Genomic DNA, 8,712 nt, shown 5'->3' on the forward strand with positions numbered 1-8,712 from the left:
CTTGGACATATCTAAGCCTTTATCATTATACCTATAGGTCTTTGTGTCACCAAAGGGTAAAAATACATATAACTTCTATTTTAGTAATACAAAAAGGGCCACAGGAATTTTTCTTTCTGAAATAATAGTCAACAATCTTGAGATATATTCACTCAGTTGTCAAACATGTGCGTTATTATATGTACAGAAATAGAGAAGTGACTATTTTATCAAGCACAATTGGACTTCTAGGTTATCAAAAGGTTGCATAGGGTAAGCCATGCTTTTGCACGTGCACCATGGATTTAGCTCAAGTGGGATTTTAGGGGACTTTTAGCATGATGTTATGTAGGAAGGTTTTGTAGAACATATCTGCCAGGATTTCATTTCTTCATCACCTTTTTCCGACCTTTTGCTAATTTAACTGGCCTTTATAATGTTGTAACATAGACATGAATGCCGGTGGATCGGGGCCCAGAAGTGTGGTGGTCATATTTCAATAATACGTTTCGAATTTACATCTGAAGTCAAGAGTCTTTATATATACGGAGTGATAGATATTCCACTCGGAAATATTCAGAAGTACTCAGCAGCCTTCTCTGTTCTCTCTGGCGGAGTAATCAGCTCTGTCTAGTTAATTGTCATAGCGACGTATTAATCAGGACCACGCCCAAACGAGCCCAATACGGTTCCCCCCAAAAAGCTACGTCAGTAGGAACAAGAGGCTCAGGTCGGTATTTCCGTAATATTCTCACAACCACTAAAACAGTTGACGGCCATTACAGGTGAAATTTCTCCCATTTCAGATTCCCACATTTAGATACGAGGGGTTCAGCCATTGCCTTCATCTATGTTGCCTAGTTACATCGACGGGAACAACTCACTGTACTACCTTAAAAGATCGTGGTCAACGGGTCGCAAGCGAATGTTCGAATGACGTCATGAAATTATCAACAACTCGTTCATCATTGTTATTAGCATTTTATTGTGTAGCTCTTATAATATTTACACACAAACCTGTACACACACAATATAGCAAATATTATGACAATATCGAGTAAATCCAATATGTATGTAAACGTAAGCATTATATGTACTCAATACAGCGCTATATCAGCAGAGGAGAGGTGAGAGTGAGTTAACGTTTACGCCGCACTCGCTTTCAATATTCAGCTATATGGCGGCGGTCTGTAAATAATCGAGTCTGGACCAGACAATCCAGTGATCAACAGCATGAGCATCGATCTTCGCACTTGGGAACCGATGACATGTGTCAACCAAGCCAGCGAGCCTGACGACCTGATCCCGTTAGTCGCCTCTTACGACAAGCATTGGGTTACTGAAGACCTCATTCTAACCCGGACCTTCACGGGTCCTATCAATAAGGAATCCCCAATACTGTGTGACATGCTGGCGGTGTAGGAGTATGTAAACAATCGCGGCAGGATACATTGGTGAGTAGGCAAACAGTCAACGTGTGTGATGACTTGACCAGTAGAGGTTGTTCATTGAACAACGAAGCCGAATCTACCTCCCGATGTCAATTTGAGAGGGTCTTGTCAATGACCATTGTGTCTGCAGTAACCTGATCCAAAGTCTGCAAATTACAGACTGAGACACACTGAACATATTTGCCAGTTTGAACCGTGTCAGACACACGTTATCTGTCCATCACTTGTGGACGACCAATTCCGCGTTTGAATATTTCTAGAAACAAGAAAAACAACACGAACATAACACCTACTTACGTGTGTCAAGTACATGACACGTGTCAAATGTACAAGATTTAGAAACAAGACAAACACCATGAGTGGGAAAACATCTTAGCGAAAGACATGAAATTGGCACAAAGGAAACAACTCACTTCAGTATGAAACTTGAAGCTGCCTGTGAGTAACAACCTAAAAAATAATACAACAAAAGCATATGTTTCAAAACTTCCTAAACGTTTTGTCAACAAGTAAGATTCAGCACATATCTGAGCCTATTTACAGTAAACCTTACAGTATCGTGCTTTGATAATTTGATCGGAGAGGCTTTAGGTAAATAGTACTGTGAAAATGGTAACTGCAAAGCCCTAACCTTCAAACCAATATGTTTGCCAAGCCATGAGGACATAGAGGCGAAATTGATTTGGAAACTACTTCACAAAACAATTTAGGAGATAGTTTCTAGCTTTAGTCACAGTGCCGAGAGGATTTGGAGTTTATGTGATTTGCTTCCTGATCCTGATACGTTTTTCGTTAGATTCTGGCCTCGTGTTCAGTTATGACTGAGGCAAACTATTGTGGAATAAAAGATTATTCTAATGCTAGACAGAACGATTACAGATGCACTACACAGATTTTTAGGCTTGGATTCTGTCTCTCTATCTAAATATGTGTGTTTACAATTATTATTCGCATCTTATTCGAGTGCGTAGATAAGTACAAATATAACTGACAGTAAGTGTTGATACTCTGAACACATTAAGGAGCATGTACCTGCAAGCATACCAGGTTTTATCACAGCATCAACAGACCCTACGTCATTACAAAGCCCTGTCATCTGATCACAAGCTACACAATTCCCACTGCATGTGTGCTGACAGTGACTCCCGTATGCCCCGTCCTTACAGCCACGACTACAGATACCGTCTTCGCCACATACACCATCCAAACACCACCCACAAGCCTCATCACATCTCTCTCCGAACCATCCATCAGTACAGGCTGAACACCGTCCATGGCGGTCACACACATTGTCTCTACAATGCAGACATTTCTTGTGGCAGTGTTTCCCATAGTACCCTGGAACACAGCCCTCCACGCACGATCCACCATAACTGTAACACAGGGAAGACTTGCAGGAGATACTACACGGGGTGTTACAGTGTGACCCGTATACACCAGTCTCACATCCTTCCTGACAAACTGCAGTATGTCGATCACAGTGCTTGTGTCCATCTCTTTCTTTAGCACTTCTCGGGGCACATACTACTGCAGTGGTGTCCATGGTAACCAGGCTGACACTGTTCACATACCCAGTCTGTCTGTCACTGCAGCCACTGGTCCAGCAATGTTGACATCTATCTTCGCACTTCTGTCCATAGAAGCCTGCTTCACATCCATGTAGACAGTACCCGTGATGCTGCACTTCCCATCAGACAGTTGTCACATGACATGTTACAGAAGTTCCTGCCCATCTTCCATCACACCACACCATCAAGACATTCTCCTGTGTGTATGTGACAGACTGATGCCTTGCAGTTGGGTGGACATCGTCCATCACAATGTGCCCCGGTCCATCCTCCACCACAAGATTCAGAACAGGCACCTGTATGTCGGTCACAGTGGCCAGCGCCACCTACCGGAAAGCTGGAACATCGTGGTGGACAGGGTGTGTCGCAGTGTCGTCCATAGAACCCTGGCCTACATCTGAAACATTCTCCAGTGGACCTGTCACATCCGTCTCCGTCACAACGTCCTTGGCATGTAGAGCTGCAGTTTGATCCGTGACACCCGGTGTTACATGACTGACATCTGAGACGACCATTGCCATGTCTACACCCAGTGGTGTTACATGAGTCGTGACTTGGGTGCGCTGAAAAAAATTATGTTGTATGTTAAAAATTAGAAGTGTCAGAAAAAATAACCTGTATTGTATTTAGGAAACCATATGAATATGACAAATTTAACTTCCACAAATTTCAGTTTCGTTTCATTTTTAGTCCAATAACCATGGTGACTACAATTCCATTGTATCATTATATACGTGTATTTACCAAGAGAGTGTGTCACAGCAAGCAGGGCAGAGATCAGCACCACAAGCAACAGGATCTGTCCGCCTTTCATTGTTCCAGGGGACACGTGGTCTACTGATGAAAACAGATATAAGGAATAAAAGATAACTGGATTACCTGAAGGGAAAGCAAGTTTGTTTCTTAACAAGCAATAGTGGAGTAAGTGGAGAAGAACGCATGTTCTCTAACTACGTTACAGGTTATAGCAATATCACAGATGTAGACATGCTTTTATGCGTCCAGTGGTAGGTTGTATACAATGTCTGCATGAAGACTTCTTTGAGTCGGAGCACTAAGTACCTACTGTACCTGATAACGCTGTGGAAAAGCAGTACATACTGCTAAAAGGCTTGTAAAAGGAATCCGATGGCAGGGTCTACTCCTGTTCCCATATAGGCACACTGTTACACATGAGTGTAAGTTAGTTTTCCAAAAATAACGTATAGCAAACTATGGAATCCTGGAAGGGACATTGTCGCGTTGTCGCGCTTTGGTTAATTTTGCCTCATATTGCTTGTTTTTGAGAGGGCGACAACGCGACAATACAAAACCCATACAAAAGTTCTGCAGTGAGTCATGATCAATATATCACTGGCCTACTTGTAGTGTGAAGGCTTTATTGTAGATTACACTCGCGACAGGTACCTTGGCCCATATTAATCTATACGACATTCACTGAGCAATTACAGTTACTTAACATTATAAAATATATATGTTTCACCTTATTGCTACCCTTTATAATGAAGTTCTCAAGAACTGTTCTCAATTACAATGACGTCAGAACCGTATGCGTGCGTGCGTGCGTGCCTGTCTGTCTGTCCCTGTCCGCCTGTCTGTCTGCCCACTGTGCCTGTCTAATTGTCTGCGTGCCCACCGTGCCTGTCTCTCTGTGTGCCCAACGCACCCGTCTGTGTGTCCACCGTGCCTGTCTGTCTGTCCTCCGTGCCTGTCTGTGTACCCACCGCGCCTGTCTGTCTGTGTGGCCCCCGTGCCCTCCCTGCATGTCCGTCTGTGTGCCCACCGTGCCTGTCTGTCTGTGTTCCCAACATGCCTGTCTGTGTGCCCACCGTGCATGTCTGTTTTTCCTACGTGCTTGTCTGTCTGTGTGCCCACCGTGCCTGTCTGTCTGTCCTCCGTCCCTGTCTACCTGTCTGTGTGCTCGCCGTCCCTGTCTGCCTGTGTGTCCGCCGTCCCCGTCTGTCTGCCCACCGTGCCTGTCCGTCTGTGTGCCCACCGTGCCTGTATGTCTGTGAGCACACCGTGCCTGTCTGTTTGTCCTTCGTGCCTGTATGTCTGTCTGTGTGCCCACAGTGCCTGTCTGTCTGTCTGACTGTTTGCCCACCTTGTATGTCTGTCGGTGTGCCCACCTTGCATGTCTCTCTGTCCACCGTGCCTGTCTTTTTGTCTGTCTGTGAGCTCACCGTCCCTTTTTGCATGTGTGTCCGCCGTCCCTATCCGCCTGTCTGTCTGCCCGTGTGTCCACCGCGCCTGTCTGTCTGTGTGCCCATCGTGCCTGTCTGTCTGTCTGTCTGTGTGATCGCCGTCCAAGTCTGCCTGTGTGTCCGACGTCCCTGTGCGCCTGTCTGTCTGCCCGTGTGTCCACCGTGCCTGTCTGTCTGTGTGCCTGACTGTGTGCCCACCGTGACTGTCTGTCTGTCTGTGTGCCCACCTTGCATGTCTGTCTGTGTGCCCACCTTGCATGTCTGTCTGTGTGCCCGCCTTGCATGTATGTCTGTGTGCCCACCTTGCATGTCTGTCTGTCTGCCGTGTCTGTCTGTCTGTGTGGCCGCCTTGCCTGTTGGTCTTTCTGTATGCCAACATTGCCTGTCTGTCTGTATGTATGTCTGTCTGTGTGCCCGCCTTGCCTGTCTGTCTGTGTGTGTGCCCACCGTGCCTGTCTGTCTGTCTGCTGTGCCTCTCTGTCTGTGGGACAGTCGTGTCTGTCTGTCTGTGTGACCGCCGTGCCTGTCTGTCTATGTGTTCGCCGTACCTCTCTGTGTGTCCGCCGTGCCTTTATGTCTGTGCGTCCTTCGTGATTGTCTGTCTGTGTGCCCGCCCTGTCTGTCCGTCTGTGTGCCCGCCTTGCCTGCCAGCTGTCTGTGTTCCCGTCTTGCCTGCCAGTCTGTCTGTGTGCCAGCCCTGTCTGTCTGTCTGTCTGTGTGCCCGCCTTGCCTGCCAGTCTGTCTGTATGCCCGCCCTGTCTGTCTGTCTGTGTGCCCGCCTTGCCTGCCAGCTGTCTGTGTTCCCGTCTTGCCTGCCAGTCTGTCTGTATACCCGCCCTGTCTGTCTGTCTGTCTGTGTGCCCGCCTTGCCTGCCAGCTGTCTGTGTGCCTGCCCTGTTTGTCTGCCCGCCTTGCCTGTCTGTGTGCCCGCCTTGCCTGTTTGTCTGTGTGGCAACCGTGCCTGTATGTCTGTCTATGCGCCTGCCGTGCCTGCCTATCTGTCGTCTGTGTGCCCGCCTTGCTCTGGTTTGTCTGCCTGTGTGCCCTGTGCCTGTCCGTCTACCGTGCCCATGTGCTTGTGTCTGTCTGTGTGCCCGCTCGTCCCTGCCAGCTGTCTGTTTGCCCGCCCTGTCTGTGTGCCCGCCTTCCCTGCCAGTCTGTCTTTGTGCCCGCCTTGCATGTTTGTCTGTGTGGCAACCGTGCCTGCCTGTCTGTCTATGTGTCCGCCGTGCCTGCCTATCTGTCTGTGGGCCCGCCTTGCCTGTTTGACTGTGTGGCAACCGTGTCTGTATGTCTGTCTGTCTGTGTGCCCGTCTTTCCTGCCAGCTGTCTGTGTGCCCGCCCTGTCTGTCTGTCCGCCCACCTTGCCTGTCTGTGTGCCCGCCTTCCCTGCCAGTCTGTCTGTGTGCCCGCCTTACATGTTTGTCTGTGTGGTAACCGTGCCTGCCTGTCTGTCTATGTGTCCGCCGTGCCTGCCTATCTGTCTGTGGGCCCGCCTTGCCTGTTTGACTGTGTGGCAACCGTGTCTGTATGTCTGTCTGTCTGTCTGTGTGCCTGTCTTGCCTGCCAGCTGTCTGTGTGCCCGCCCTGTCTGTCTGTCTGCCCGCCTTGCCTGTCTGTGTGCCCGCCTTCCCTGCCAGTCTGTATGTGTGCCCGCCTTGCCTGTCTGTCTGTGTGCCAACCGTGCCTGTCTGTCTGTGTGCCCGCCGTACCTGCCGGTCTGTCTGTGTGCCTGCCGTGTCTGCCTGTCTGTCTGTGTGCTCACCGCCCCTCTCTGTCTGTGTGCCCACCGTGCCTATCTGTGTGCCTGTGTTGCCGCCGTGCCTGCTTGTCTGTCTGTGTGCCCACCTTGCCTGTCTGTCTGTGTGCCCACATTGCCTGTATGTCTGTCTGTGTGAGCCGCCGTGCCTGCCTGTCTGTCTGTGTGCCCGCCTTGCCTGTCTATTTGTCTGCCCGCCGTGCCTGTCTGTCTGTCTGTCTGTCTGTCGGTGTGCCAAACGTGCCTGCCTGTCTGTCTGTGTGCCCGCCTTGCCTGTCTATTTGTCTGCCCGCCGTGCCTGTCTATCTGTCTGCCCGCCGTGCCTGTTTATCTGTCTGTGTGCCCGCATTGCCTGTCTGTCTGTCTGTCTGTGTGCCAACCGTGTCTGCCTGTCTGTCTGTTAGTCTGCTGTGCCTGTCTGTCAGTATATGTCTCTGTTCGCAGGGGTAGGAGTTGGGTTTGAGGAAGAGTCTACCGATAAACCTACATATAAAAAACACAGCTCGGTATGTAAAGCAGAAGCCAGAAGTCGACGTGAAACCCCTAAATTGACTGATTGTGAGACATTATTGCTTGAATGTAACAAAATTGTGTAAAATGGGATAAACAGAAGATATTAATACAAACTTTGATTAAAATTATCATACACAATGTAAAGCTGTGGTAGTTTATCTCATAGCATACTAATTTAATTAACTGATAAAAGATTACAATATTGAATATTTCTCACCAGTAAAGAATAGTCCTCCTACCACGAGCGCTCATGTACATGTATAAGGCAAGTAAGATAACGGGTATACAAAAGTGGATTAAAGTGCTTTTCAGCAAGACAGCCTTAATAGCACTTGTGATATATATGCCAGGGAAACTACCTGATCAGCTCACTTGCGGTTATATCGATCTACAAACACACCTGACGTCCCGGTGAAGTTCACCCGGGTACAAAACGCACCGGTTTCGGCACCCACACATTACAACCCTCTATGCAAACTAAATCATACAGACTCCAAGACATTTTATTCTAACAGACTCAGTCAGCGGGCAAGAAGCAAGTACACACTCGTGTATTATTTATCATTATTATTATTTATTGCTAAAATCATTCTTCCGGACTACTTGTTTTCTCCCCTCTTGTTATCAATGTGTCAGCCTAGTGACAGCCTACATGTTATAACAATTAACCGACGTCAAGGGCAATCAGATAAAGGAGTATGGATAAATATATCTCCATAACTTGATGGTTTCCGGGTACAGTGACCGTGACAGAAGTTGTTGACTAACGAGGATACATGAGTCATACTGCAGTGAGTTCTATAAGATTGACATAATCAATATATCACTGGCCTGCTTGAAGGGTGTGTTCAACCGTAACTGAAGTTACGCTCTAGCTTAACGATGTACACAAGTACCTTGGCCCAAAGCAATTGTTGAGATATTCGCTGTGCAATTGTACAGTGAAGTTGTTTACCATTATGGAATAAATAGGTTTCTCCTTTTTGCAGTCCTCCATAATGAACTACTATATAACTTTCTCAGTTACAGTGACGTCAGATGCCTGTCTGTCTGTCTGTCCCCGGTGCCTGTCTTTCAGGCTGTCTGTCTGTATGTCCGCCCGCCGTGCCTGTCTGTCTATGTGCCCGCCGTGCATATCTGTCGGTCTTTGTGACTGCGTCGTCTGTCTGCCTGCCCGCCGTGTCTGTCTGTGTGCCCGCGTTGTCTGTCTCCCTGTCCACAGTGTCTGTCTGTCTGTC

General features: G+C 48.0%; 1 long non-coding RNA gene across 2 annotated transcripts in view; it reads right to left on the minus strand.

Annotated features, from left to right (window-relative positions):
• Positions 1-3,325: 3,325 nt before the first annotated feature.
• The window catches only part of LOC124284211, a 27,869-nt gene continuing 22,482 nt past the window's right edge, over positions 3,326-8,712 (minus strand). The window contains exons 1-3 of one of the 2 annotated variants that reach the window (XR_006900501.1): positions 7,692-7,770; positions 3,743-3,835; positions 3,326-3,561 (exon numbers count right to left, since the gene is read on the minus strand). This is a non-coding gene — a long non-coding RNA (uncharacterized LOC124284211). Of the gene's footprint in view, positions 3,562-3,742; positions 3,836-7,691; positions 7,771-8,712 lie in introns of those variants that run through there. The other variant, XR_006900500.1, reaches the window with a different exon arrangement.

The sequence above is a fragment of the Haliotis rubra genome, unplaced genomic scaffold (assembly GCF_003918875.1).
Source record: "Haliotis rubra isolate DU_JTF1 unplaced genomic scaffold, ASM391887v1 Scf330, whole genome shotgun sequence".
NCBI lineage: Eukaryota > Metazoa > Mollusca > Gastropoda > Lepetellida > Haliotidae > Haliotis > Haliotis rubra.